We start from the raw sequence: 14,324 nt of genomic DNA on the forward strand, positions 1-14,324 counted from the left end.
CACATAGAGCTACCACCATCTATTTTAAAGGTCCATAGGGGAAGAGATTATTAGATTGAGTAATTTAAAGAGTTATGCACACTTTTGCAGAGAAAATTGAAGTGCATAAAGCAAAATACACTACCAAGTGTAAAACATGCCTATAGTAAAAGAGAAATCTGTAATGTCATAGCATGAATGTTGATCAAAAAGGTACACAAAAGGTTTGCAGAGGTGCAAATCTGGGTAACTGAAAGAACATTTCAGCAAAGAAGGTACTGATGCCCATGTTCTATTGTTAAGGGTTGAATTGTGTCCTCACAATTGAGATTCTAATGCCAAGTACCTTAAAATGTGACCTTATTTGGGAATAGGGATGTTGCAGATGTTATCACTTAAGATGAGGGCTACTGGAGCAGGGTGGGCTTCTAATTCACTATGACTAGTGTCAATATAAAAAGAGGACATATGTAAAGAGACACACAGGAAGAAAATACAAAATGTTATGTAAAAATGAAGGCAGAGATTGGGATAATACTTCTATATAGTGAGGAATGCCAAAGATTGCAAGCAAACTACTGGAAACAAAAGGAGAGCTGTGGAACAGATTCTTCCTCATAGCCCTCAGAAGAAGCACACCTTGCTGGTACTTGAATCTCAGACTTTTCACCAACGTAACTGTGAGACAATACATTTCATTTGTTTTAGCCACTTAATTTGGGGTATAGTAGCCATAAGAGACTAATACATCTTCCAACTAAAATTCATATGTCTCCTCCACACACACATTCTCATTAATTTTTTTTTTCTCTTTGTCTCATACACACATTTTTCTGGCAAATGCACAGCTCCCACTCACACCATCATACCATGAAGTATTAAGCCCCGTCAACTGTAATAACTAGACACTATTACTTTATTTCAGGCCAAGTATAAATTCCCGTTCAATGACTGATCTCCAATTTCTAGTAGTGCATCAACAAATCCTTCTCAGTTCTGGCGTGATTTTTCTGAAAAAGAAAATTACATTAATCTCTATTACTATGGTTAGGTTGTCATCACAGACTATCACAGACAGGGAAGCTTAAACAACAGAAATCAATTTTCTCACATTTCTGGAAACCGGAAGTGCAAGATCAAGGTGCTGGCAAGGTTAGTTTCTCACGAGGCCTGTCTTCCTGAGTTTGCAGACAGCCACCACCTTCTTGCTGTGTCTTCATACAACCATTTGTCTGTATATACATGGAGAGGGAGAGTTCTCTGGTATCTCTTCCTCTTTTTATAAGAACACCAATATTATTGGATTAGTGCCCCACTCTTAAGACCCTATTTAACTGTAATTACCTTCTTAAAGGCCCTGTCTCCAAATACAGTCACATTGGTAGTTAAGACTTCAACATATGAATTGTTGGGAACTAAAAATGTTCTATATTAATGCATGAGTGCTCAACAGAGTGAAGCCAAATCTTTTGTGACAATTGGGCATTGTTTGTTGGACCAAGTTAGCTTCGCTAAAAAAAGTCATTATTTATGACAGAGAGTTAGAAAAGGCTTTTGATGTTACACAGAGGTACTAAGTTATTCTAAGTGAAATTCTATCATATATTTCAAAATGCAAATTATACATGATGCATAAAAACTAGAGTAAATGAAAGAGTGTTTCTTAAATGATTTGACATTAGTATAATTTGAGCTTACTTTGCATGATGATGAAGACAAACTAATATGCTCATAAAAACATTTTGGAAGACAAACACATTGTAAATCTTATTTATGAACATAATGCTCTACTACATTATGTTATAATAATTAATAACATTGTGAAACTCTTAGAAGTTTCAATGAATCTGATATCCGAAATGATACATAGTAAATCCGGGGGCACTCTCAGTGCCACAATAAAAAAAATAACATTTGCTTCAAATAAGATTTTGGGAAAAAACATTTTATGTGATTCAGTAAACATTACTTACATCATTTTTTATTACTGGTCATCGGCTCACCTAACATTTCTGAAACTCACTTTCTTTTTATGCCAAATGAGCTGAAAACATAGGCTGCAACCAGTTAATAGATTACTACAGAAAATCAATACAATAATAATTGTTGCATGGTGAATAAAGCCATACACAAATATAAGAATTATTAGTAGTGCTATTGGGTTAGGAAACAGCTTGTTGATTGGTTCTCTAGGATAGATAAAATGCTATGGAAGCAGAGAATAGGGATTTGACTAACTAAGTAGAGTGAGAATTTATGTTTTCCTTTTTATGGAAAAGAATTATTATAGAAATAATACTAATGTTTTAAATATAAAGAATAATAATGTAAAAACAACTTAATTTTTATAGCTTACAAAATAATCCCATTTAAAAGTGAGCAAAGGATGTAAACAGACACTTCTCAAAAGAAGACATACGTGTGGGAAAACAAGAACATGAAAAAAGCTCGGTATCACTGACCATTAGAGAAATGCAAATAAAAACCGCAATGAGATACCATCTCCTGCCAGTCAGAATGGCTATTAATAAAAAGTCAAAAAAGTAACAGACACTGGCAAGGCTGCAGAGAGATAGGAACACTTTTACGCTGTTGGTGGGAGTGTAAATTAGTTCGACCATTGTGGAAGACAGTGTGGCGATTCCTCAATGACCTAGAACCAGAAATACCATTTGACCCAGCAATCCCATTACTGGGTATATACCCAAAGGAATATAAATCATTCTACCATAAAGACCCACACACACAAATGTTCATTGCAGCACTATTCACAATAGCAAACCAAAGATTTGCTATTGATAGTCAAAGATTTGCTATTGTGAATAGTGCTGAAATGAACATTTGTGTGCATGTGTCTTTATTATTTATTTTCCCTAAAATTTAGGGAATTAATCTAAATGCCCATCAATGACAGATTGGATAAACCAACTGTGCTACATATACATCATGGAATACTATGCAGCCTTCAAGAATGAGATTGGACTGGCGCAGTGGCTCACACCTGTAATCCCAGCACTTTGGGAGGCTGAGGCAGGTGGATCACAAGGTCAGGAGATCGAGACCATCCTGGCTAACATGGTGAAACCCCATCTCTACTAAGAATACAAAAAGTTAGCTGGGCGTGGTGGTGGGCAGCTGTAGTCCCAACTACTCGAGAGGTTGGGGCAGGAGAATGGCATGAATCTGGGAGGCGGAGCTTGCAGTGAGTGAGCAGAGATTGCACCAGTGCACTCCACCACTGCACTCCAGCCCGGGAGACAGAGCAAAACTCCATCTCAAAAAAAAAAAAAAAAAAAAAATTATTACATATTTTATAACATATATTTTACTTATGTTATTACATATTACATATGTTAATATAACATATGTTTAAAAAGCTGGTTTTGGTGAAACCAGTTGTCTCTATCTTGCTGTCTTTGTAATTTCTTGGATGAAATTCAAGCAAAAATTCTGGAAATCATGTAGCCTTTAGTGTGTCAGACATTTAATGCAACCAACTTGATAAAGAAGTAGGGTAGGGATTGGAGAAAGCACCTTATAATTTAAGGCCTCAAAGCATAATCTTTGAGATTCTTTACCTTAAAAAATATCCTAAGTCAATATTAATATTTTGTGGGTACTTCTCTTAAAAGTGAAAAACATTCTGATACTTTAACCGTTGCTACCTTTAGTTTTGAATGATGAATCAGTCTGCTAGACCATTCTCTCCAAGAACTTCAGAGCATCAAAGTTCCTAATTTGGAGGAGAAATGGCATGGCCATCATCTTAGAAGCCTCTAGTAGTGTGTTCTTATACATTCTGCCCACCACCTGCCTGCTTGCCCTAGACCTTTTGAATCAGTTTTTCTGGAATAGAAATTAAACAACTACATTTAAAGCTGTCCTAGATATTCCTGATACACACTGTTCCTTGCAAAACACTGGCCAAGAGGCAATAGTGCTTTATGAAAGAGAAAACCATTTTACTCTTTCCCAAATGATTTTCATTCATTAGGATTATTTTAACAAGACTTTCGGGCCTCTTTCGATTCCCACAGCACTAGACTGATCAATGGCTGCCTTTCTAAGATCCTCTTTATGTTTGGTTCCAATATCAATCTGCATTTCTGGTGGGATGAAATGTTCTTGGTAAATACAAGCCTGTTACTTGCTCTTCACAGTGCTACTTGACAATGTGTTAAAAAAATATATATCTTGAATAAATTTCATAACAAACACAATCTAATGTAGGACTATATCTATCAAAAATCATTCTGTTTTCCAAATAAAAAATTTTGTGAATAACATTTTTCTCCTAAAAAATGAGATTAGAACAGGAAAGTTGCATGTTCACCCATGGTCAAGTGTGTCTGCAAAATGAGGTACTCTTGTTTACATAATAATTTATGTCTGTATACTTGTATATTTTTATTCATGTCAGATATAATTACCTTGCATTATTACATATTACAACAGAGGCTTTTACCTTAAATTAAAACTTATAAATCCTGATCATGTTAGATTGTTATTTTATTTATCCTATCTGGCCTAAAAATACTGAATTTCCATGGGATCCGCTTCAAGAAAGCCCTTTTATTTGAAATCTTTAAGGCTTTGAAATGTTTGTTCTCATTTGACCCATCCCCAAAAAACCAAAAAGCAAAAGGATTAATGAAGGTTATCAATTACAGTCTACAGTGCTTTCTATGAATATCAATCATGGTATTCACTGTCAGAACTAAGCAGTAAAATAAAATAATATGAAAAGTTTCCACTCAGTCATATCTGGTGTCATTCCTAGATGACATGTTTCTAGGGAAAGCCTTTTTTTTTTTTTTTTTTTTTTTTTTAGCTCTTGCCAAACTGGATCGTTTATATTATAGAATTCCATTCTACCCAAAGAATCTATAAGCAATATACCAAAGACTTCAGAAGGACGCGAATAGAGAATTTACAAGATTATATATAGAGGTACAGTTCAAAAATTTTACCTTAGGCCTTCCTTCCAAAATTTTACTTTTGTGTTTCAAAACCATAAACTTTCCTAGCCCCCATGCTGTGATAATAGCTAAAGTCTTCCTAGTTTTACATTCTCACTTTTTATCCTGGACTGTCATTCTCCCACTTATTCATAATGCAAGGCACCATACTCCTCTGCAATGTGATCTCCTCATTTGAATATCATCACCTGTTCATTATTTAATAAAGTCTTTTAATTTGAATGTTATACTCATGCTTAACAAAGTAGTTTTTGAAATTCTCTTTGGAGAAAAACTTGTGATGTATGGACACTTCAAATTAGCATTATTTTGCAAAATTCTTCCTTACTAAAGATATGCAGGAGGAGTTTTCAAGATGTGAACACAAGTTAGTGTAAGAGCTTCAAATTCTATGTGCACACCAAAACATTTGCATCATGTATGTGGAATGGTTTTCCAAATGTTTGCTAATAAAATGCATGCCATTAAAAACAATATTAACAACTTTTTGTAGTCTATTTATGTGAACTAATAACAAAATTATCACATGGGGATTATCTGCAATAATTTCCCTTTACAATTTTTAAGAAACACCTAAAGAAGGCACACTTGAAATTCCAAACATTTACTTCATTTTCAAATGGAGCTAATATTGTCCTACCTCCTGTCATCCCTACCCGAGCTCAATGTAGTTCATTTGGTATTGAAATTGGGATCCAGTGCCTTTTTCAAAAAGCATGAGGTCAATAATACGAATAATATGAAAGGACTTCAGTGGTTGCCCCACCCACTCACCTATGATTTTCTTTTTGCACATTATAACGTTATCAACCAAGTCAAGATTAAGCGTTTTCATATTCTCTTTTCTAGCAACAATAGTTTAACTACATGGGTCTTTTATTATTAATTTCAGCTTTGACCCAAAACCCATAAAGTTTCTGAGGATATAGGAAGTTTACCCTCTCAAGAGAAGACCTCAATTATTATTGGGATAAAAAGGCAGACACCAATTTTGTCTATTTATGTGGATTCTTAAAGACAACAATCGTCACTGAGAACTGATAACTGTTCTAATGGTTTCGACAAAAACTACTTATTAAGGTTTTTCCTCCCAAATCCTGTACTGTACCAAGGAACAGTTATGTTAACTAGTAACAAAAAAGATTTCCAATTCCCTTGCCTGCTTCATTCATGCTTCTGAAGCTTAAATTGTTCTCTTTTGAGAACTGAAGAGGAAAACATGAGCTATTTGTACCTTAGCATCCGTGATATTCTTGAACGTATTAGTCACCACTGATAATTTTGGGCCTACACTATGGGAGTCATAAACATTTCTCAAATTTTTGTATCACAACCCAACCAATACTAATAGAATTAATGCCATTTGAAAAATCACACCACCCTTACAAGATACAATTTATATAGAGAAATAGAAATATAGAGATATAGATGTTTTGTGTTGTTTTAGTAATTTGTTTCTCTCTCATGTATTTTAATATTGAGAACAATAATGTTAAAAGTATAGTAGGAGAGCTTCATCCATTGATAGCCTTGTAGGAGATTTTGTTCTAGAAATATTTCTTTAATTCAGGTAGACTTTTTGTAAAGTATACAGAAAAATAATTTTTCACGCAGAGATGCCAATAACTGTATTGCTCTTGCCAAACTGTTATTTGCTATCATGAACAAAGCTACTTTACATATTGCAAATGGAATAATTAGAGACACTGGTATATCATAATATGTAGCAATTAAAACACTTTCTGAGATTCGGTTACTCTTATCCCTGAAATTGTGCTATCTTTTTTAGCCAAGAGTGAAGTGTCATGTTTTTGTCATAGCAGAAATGTGATGAACATTGTTAAGTGTTTATAATAATTATTTTTTGATTCATTACAGCTCAGGAGCTAACCACATGCAACAGACAATATCAGCTGAGCTAAAAGTACCTTTCCTTTTCCTGTTGCAATATTCTCACATGATTTCTGTGGTTGAAATCCAATTTCTCACTTGGAAAACAAAGACAGAAAGTTAAGATGATTAGGGCTATGTCAGCAAACAATTAAATGAATTCGGTTAATTTTTCCAACAATTAATTGATTCAATGAAAACAATCAACAAGCTAATTGCTTTACTAAATTAATAAATCACCTGAAACAATCAATCCTGTAGCCCTAAATCTAGCTCTAATATCAGGAAGAAAACATTAAGCCAGGTATCTCACAGTTAAGTCTTAATCAGTGTTATTCAGTTGGAATTGAAAAACAGTGTTGTGCAAATAGAGTTTAGTTTTTCTGAAACACCTTACATGTTATTATACACAATTTATAATAATTCCAATGTACTTTAAATTATTTGCCAAACATTAAATATTAATAGTGGAAAAAGGCTACATCGTGTAACTAATGATCTTAAATAGTTGTAATTTTTGGATATGTTAAATCAATACATCAGTTCTGCTTCAAGAGAAGATATTTTCTAAAACTATATTTAACTTATTTAATAGCTATATTGCATTCTACCAACTGAATTTATTCATTTTTTTTTTTACTATGATGTTGCCTACACAGAAGGCCTCTAGAAGGATTTTTTTTTTCAATATTATGCATGCCTATGACCAACTTTTTATATTTTAGGATGTTTTATGGGTATATATTTTCAAATAATTGACCAGAGAGCATTTCTATTCCTTTTTTCAAAGTATTTCATAATCTTTATTATATATTGTCTGTTAGTCTCCAGAATAACTGAACAAACTTACAACCCATTAACAAATCTAAACACATGCATACTTCTACATAGTCTCGCAAAACAGAGTTAATGAATTGTATTAGATAAGCAGGTGTAAAGTCAGTCATTAAAATTGTCTCAACTTGCATTATTATGCATAACTTTGACAAAATGCATAGTTTCTTTAACTATGTTGTCTTACTTTTTTTATACTTTAAGTTCTGGGATACATTTGCAGAACGTGTGGGTTTGTTACATAGGTATACACATGCCATGGTGGTTTGCTGCACCTGTCACCCCATTATCTACATTAGGTATCTCTCCTAATGCTATCTCTCCCCACCCGACAGTCCCCAATGTGTCATAGTCCCCTACCTATGTCCATGTGTTCTCATTTTTCAACTCCCACTTGTGAGTGGGAACATGCAGCATTTGGTTTTCTGTTCTTGTGTTAGTTTGCTGAGAATGATGGTTTCCAGTTTCATCCATGTCCCTGCCAAGGTCATAAACTCATTCTTTTTTAAGGCTGCATAGTATTCCACATGTTGTCTTAACAATTTACATTATTTTTGTCCCTTGAAATAATTTTTCCATAATTTCTCTTTAGTAATATCTATACAATTCTTTCCAATTTGCACGGTAATTTTGCTATGTTTCCCCATTATTGTTCTTGCTGTATTTGTTTGATTACATTTAATAAAGCCAAAATTTTTTTAATGTATACATATGTTTTATATCTATAAAATATATATTCTGGCTGGATGTGGAGGCTCACACCAATATTCCAAGCACTCTGTGAGGCCAAGGCAGGTGGATGACTTGAGGTCAAGAGTTTGAGATCCGCCTGGCCAACATAGTGAAACCCTGTCTCTACCAAAAATAAAAATAAAAATAAATGGCTAAGTGTGGTGCACGCACCTGTAGTCCCAGCTACTGAGGAGGCTGAGGCACAAGAATCATTTTGTTCTAGGGAGTGGAGGTTGCAGTGAGCTGAGATCGCACTACTGCACTCCAGCCTGGGCAAAAGAGTCGCTGTCTCAAAAAAAAAAAGATACATATATATATATATACACACACACACACACACACACATATAAATAATACAGAATATAAGTATAACTTATCTATATATCCCTTTGTTAGTTGAATTTCTCTATTTTTTAATATTGCTTAATTTTGTTCCTGTCCTCATTGTTGTGTTGCTTCTGACTTGTTATTATCAGAATAACATTGTTCTAATTTGCATCCTATAATACTTTCCAAATTAAATTTTTTCAAATTGAAATAAATGTATTATTTAGTACCTTTTCCATGTAACTCTATATTTCAAATGGTGAAATGTCTTTTTCCTTGGAATCCCCATAGCAAGTATTGTGGATTATACCTTTAGGATTCCCTTGATTTGCTACTTTTGTATATTTCCATAAATTACATGGTCTAAAACTTGGTCTCATAATTCCTTTACAAGTATCCACTATGCAGTAAGTGATTTTATTCATTAACTCTTCACAAGAGTATGAAGTGTTCTTCAAAGCCCAAGTTTCATTTCTGTCAGAGCCACCTGAAGTGTTTCAACAAGGACTGCTGAGTCAAAAAAAAAAAAAAAAAAAAAAAAAAAAAAGTCCCTGAGGGCTAGACCAGGAATAACTATACTTTTTTTCCCCTTTTATTAAATTATTTTTTAGTGGATTTCTTTTTCTGCCCACCAAGGTCTGAGGACCACTATTCTACAACTGAATTGCCATCTCTCCCCTTCTAAATATGAGACAATAAAGACTAGAAGTTAAATGTGTTGCCTGAAGCTGCCTAATATGGAGGCATGGAGTGAAGATTATAGATCTGGTAGCTTTTCTTCAAGGCTGATTTTATGCCTACCTGATAACACCAATTCAAATCCCCCGAGGAAATAATTCAAAGAGCCTGCAGCTTTTTATTCCATCTGATCTAAAATTGATGAATCTATATTGACTCAGAGGTATATTGGAAAACTAAAACGTGAATTTGTAAGTTTGGATGACATTGAAGCTAAAAAGAAGACGATTCTAGTTGCAATACTTATTTATAACATACACGTCTTTAGAATTATAAATATGTCATATAATCTGTAAAAAAAAGCTATATAATCTATGCCATATTTGCCATATTATGCCTATTTCCATATGCTTTAGTTTATGCAGTATCTCGTAGCAAAATAATGTGAAAGCACACATATCCACACAGATATACAGACATCCATCTCTAGCTTAAGAATTACTACTTAGCTTGGCCCAGTGGTTCAAGCCTGTAATCCCAGCACTTAGGGAGGCTGAAGCAGGAGGATTGCTTGAACTCAGGAGTTTGAGACCAGCCTGAGCAACATGGTGAGACCCTATCTCTACTAAAAATACAAAGGAAAAAAAAAAAAAAAATAGCCAGGCATGGAGGTGGCTGCTTGTGGTCCTAGCTACTCAGGAGGCTGAGGTGAGAGGATTGCTTGAGCTCAGGAGGTGGAGGTTGCTTTGAGGTAAGATGGTGCCACTGCACTGAAGCCTTGAGTGAGACCCTGACTCAAACAATACAACACCACCACCACCACCACCACCAAAAATAATTACTACTTTAATCTCATTCTTTTTTAAATACATTTTTCACATACTAGATACTAGATGTGCTCATAATAAGGTGTGCCTCTGGCAATTCAGAATTGCAACATGTTTAGAGAGAGAATGGTTCAGAATGTTACAGAATTATAAGTTGTAACAAAATAGTTCCCTGACTTCAAACTATACTACAAGCATACAGTAACCAAAACAGCATGGTACTGGTACCAAAACAAAGATATAGACCAATGGAACAGAACATAACCCTCAGAAATAGTACCACACATCTACAGCCATGTGATCTTTGACAAACCTGACAAAAGCAAGCAATGGGGAAAGGATTCCCTATTTAATAAATGGTGCTGGGAAAACTGACTAGCTGTATGTAGAAAGCTGAAACTGGATCCCTTCCTCAAACCTTATACAAAAATTAATTCAAGATAGATTAAAGACTTAAATGTTAGACCTAAAACCATAAGAACCCTAGAAGAAAACCTAGGCAATACCATTCAGGACATAGGCATGGGCAATGACTTCATGACTAAAACACCAAAAGCAATGGCAACAAAAGCCAAAATTGACAAATGGGATATAATTAAACTAAAGAGCTTCTGCACAGCAAAAGAAACTACCATCAGAGTAAACAGGCAACCTACAGAATGGGAGAAATTTTTTCTATCTACCCATCCGACAAAGGGCTAATATCCAGAATCTACAAAGAACATAAACAAATTTAAAGAAAAAAAATCAAACAACCACATCAAAAAGTGGGCAAGGGATATGAACAGACACTTCTCAAAAGAAGACATTTATGCAGTCAACAGACACATGAAAAAATGCTCATCATCACTCAACATCAGAGAAATGCAAATAAAAACCACAATGAGATACCACCTCACACCAGTTAGAATGGCGATCATTAAAAAGTCGGAAACAGCAGGTGCTGGAGAGGATGTGGAGAAACAGGAATACTTTTATGCTGTTTGTGGGACTGTAAACTAGTTCAACCATTGTGGAAGACAGTGTGGTGATTCCTCAAGGATCTAGAACTAGAAATATCATTTGACCCAGCCATGCCATTACTGGATATATACCCAAAGAATTATAAATCATGCTGGTATAAAGACACATGCACATGTATGTTTATTGTAGCACTATTCACAATAGCAAAGACTTGGAACCAACCCAAATGTCCATCAATGATAGACTGGATTAAGAAAATGTGGCACATATACATGTCCTTTGTAGGGACATGGATGAAGCTGTAAACCATCATTTTCAGCAAACTATCGAAAGTACAGAAAACCAAACACTGCATGTTCTCATTCATAGGTGGGAATTGTACCATGAGAACACTTGGACACAGGAAGGGGAACATCACACACTGGGGCCTGTCATGGAGAGGGGGGAGGGATAAAATTAGGAGATATACCTAATGTAAATGATGAGTTAATGGGTGCAGCACACCAACATGGCACATGTATACATATGTAACAGTTCCCTTGAAATAAATAAATTTTGATTCTTATAAATAATATGTTGAGGTATTATATATTACATAATAGTTTATGACTCATGGCCTATGTCCAACATAAATGAAGTGCCATATTTACATAAATAAATCCATTCACTAATTAAATTAAGGGGGTTATTTATTATTTTGAGATGAAGGCAACACAAAACTTCAGGGTTGCCTCATTTTGAATACAAAATAAGAATATAAACCAGATTTGAGTAAAAATTCAGATTCACACAATTTTAAATTAAGGCTAGGATGGCCAGGCTCAGTGGCTATTGCCTATAATCCCAGCACTTTGGGAGGCTGAGATGGGTGGATCACTTGAGGTCAGGAGTTCGAGACCAGCTTGGGAAACATGGTGAAACTCCATCTCTACAAAAAACACAAAAATTAGCCAGGCATGGTGGCGGGCACCTGTAATCCCAGCAATTCGGGAGGCTGAGGCGCAAGAATTGCTTGAACCCCGGAGGTGAAGGTTGCAGTGAGCTGAGCTCATGCCACTGCACTCCAGCCTGGGTGACAGAGCAAGACTCTGTCTCAAAACAAGCAAACAAAAGAATAGGGAACACAATTTTAAATTTAAAAAACCCTAGAATATTTTAATAATAGGTCATAATCAAAGGAAATGAGAGAGGAAGACAATAAGAAAATGGCAGAGGAACAAGTAACAGAGACAGAAACTAAAAATTAAAAGAAAAGCAAGGGAGGAAAATATATGAGTTATCATTACATCTTATTTGTATTGGGCAAAATGAATTGATATCAAAAGTACCAGTGGTACTATGTGTGAGGTAGAGGGAGACTATAAAGTGAAGCCTTGTTGAGTTCACAGGGGACAGACTGGTCACAAAGATGGTCAGTAGCACAAGGAGACCTGTAGGATGTCCCTAGCATGTGGACACGAGCCCACTGAGGCACTGGCAGTGGTAAATTAGGTAGTATGTGGGAAGCAGAGCGAAAGGGACAGGGAGGTTCAATTTAAATTTACTGGCCAGAAAAATGGCTTGAATAGAACTATTTTAAAGATTTGTGTCTCACGCCTGACCCAGAGGAATAGAGAACAGAAAGAAAAAAAGAAACACACACACACACCCCTGATGAGACATAGGAATACAAAAGAGGTTAAGTTAGAGAGAAGCATGCAGTAGAACAATAGGTCCTCAGGTGCATATGAAGAAACCTGCCCCTGTGATACAGAGGTGATAGGCCTCTGAGGGTTATCACTTGTTATCTTTAAAAAAATTGTAGCTGATTCTATTCACAGCCATTTATTCTTTTTCCTCAAATTATAAAAGTTTTCCTCTGACATAGAAGTGAGAAGGCAAAGGAGCCAAGAGATAAGGTATTCTATAGGTGGTTGTAGTGACCTTGACTAGAGCTTTATTATCTCCAAAATAATGTCAAATGAATCAGATATTACAAACCTATGAAATTTTACCTTTCTTGTAGTAGGCATAAAGAAATAAATAAGTGATCGCATGAAATTAGTTCTATGATGAGAGGATCATTACATAAAACATCTATGATTTTAAACCAATAATTTAGTATTTGTAGCTTGATATCTATTACTTATTTTCTGTGATTAAGACGGAGACATAAAATATACAGAGATAGAGCTCAGTTCTGTACATAGTCACACCTGGATTGGATATTTTGCTCCTTACTTCTCTCTTGAGCAAGATGCTTAATTTATTTGAACCTCTGTGTCCTCATCTGTAAAGTGAAGATATTTATAGTACAAATCACAAGAGGTTGTAGAGAAGATTTAATAAGAATATATTGTGCATATTAAGTGCTCACTAAATGTTAGCTATTATTATTAAGAGGGTCAAAAGAGCCTACAAAACTTAAGCTTGTGCTCTATCAGATTCTATCTCGAATAAAACTGTCATCATATCATTTCTCTCTGAACAGGATGACCTCTACATGTTACAATTCCCACAGAAATTAGCCCATCTGTAGATAGCACATAAAATTAATAAAAGTGCCAAAAATATTTTTATTGAGGCCTAATGTTGGCAAAATACTGAATAAAACAATGAATTTAATATATTGTTACTTGCAAAAATCCCTGAGGCAAACAACCCTCCATGACAGAGTTTTTGCTTTTTGACTACAGGGCATTCCTGAAAACATTGGACAAATGGCAGAATTCATCATTCCTACATTTCTGCATAACTTTATCTAAAGTTACACAATTATCTTCTCAAATAATTGAAGTGTTAAATAGAACCAAATAATGTATTCTAAAAATCATTAGCAGGTCAATATCACATAGCTATTAAAACTAAAGACCAATTTCTTAAATACATCAATCAAATCTCTTTTTAACAGCTTTTTTGAAGATTATTGACATACAATGACCTGCCCTTATTTTAGTATACAATTGGACACATCATAAAACCATTACTACATTCAATATAATTAACATTTCCAACATCTGTAAAGTGTTTCTTTGCAATACCTTTCTCCTACCCCTGCATACCCATCCCTATCTCGGGCAACCATTAATCACTTTCTGTCACTATAGAATAGTTTGTATTTTCTAGAATTTCATAT

At 34.8% G+C, this 14,324-nt stretch overlaps 1 long non-coding RNA gene across 1 annotated transcript in view; it reads left to right on the forward strand.

The window, feature by feature from the left end:
• Positions 1-374: 374 nt before the first annotated feature.
• The window catches only part of LOC105466277 (uncharacterized), a 37,391-nt gene continuing 23,441 nt past the window's right edge, over positions 375-14,324 (forward strand). Inside the window, exon 1 of the long non-coding RNA XR_978074.2 lies at positions 375-625. This is a non-coding gene — a long non-coding RNA (uncharacterized lncRNA). The remainder of the gene's footprint in view (positions 626-14,324) is intronic.

The sequence above is a fragment of the Macaca nemestrina genome, chromosome 5 (genome assembly GCF_043159975.1).
Source record: "Macaca nemestrina isolate mMacNem1 chromosome 5, mMacNem.hap1, whole genome shotgun sequence".
Classification (NCBI taxonomy): domain Eukaryota; kingdom Metazoa; phylum Chordata; class Mammalia; order Primates; family Cercopithecidae; genus Macaca; species Macaca nemestrina.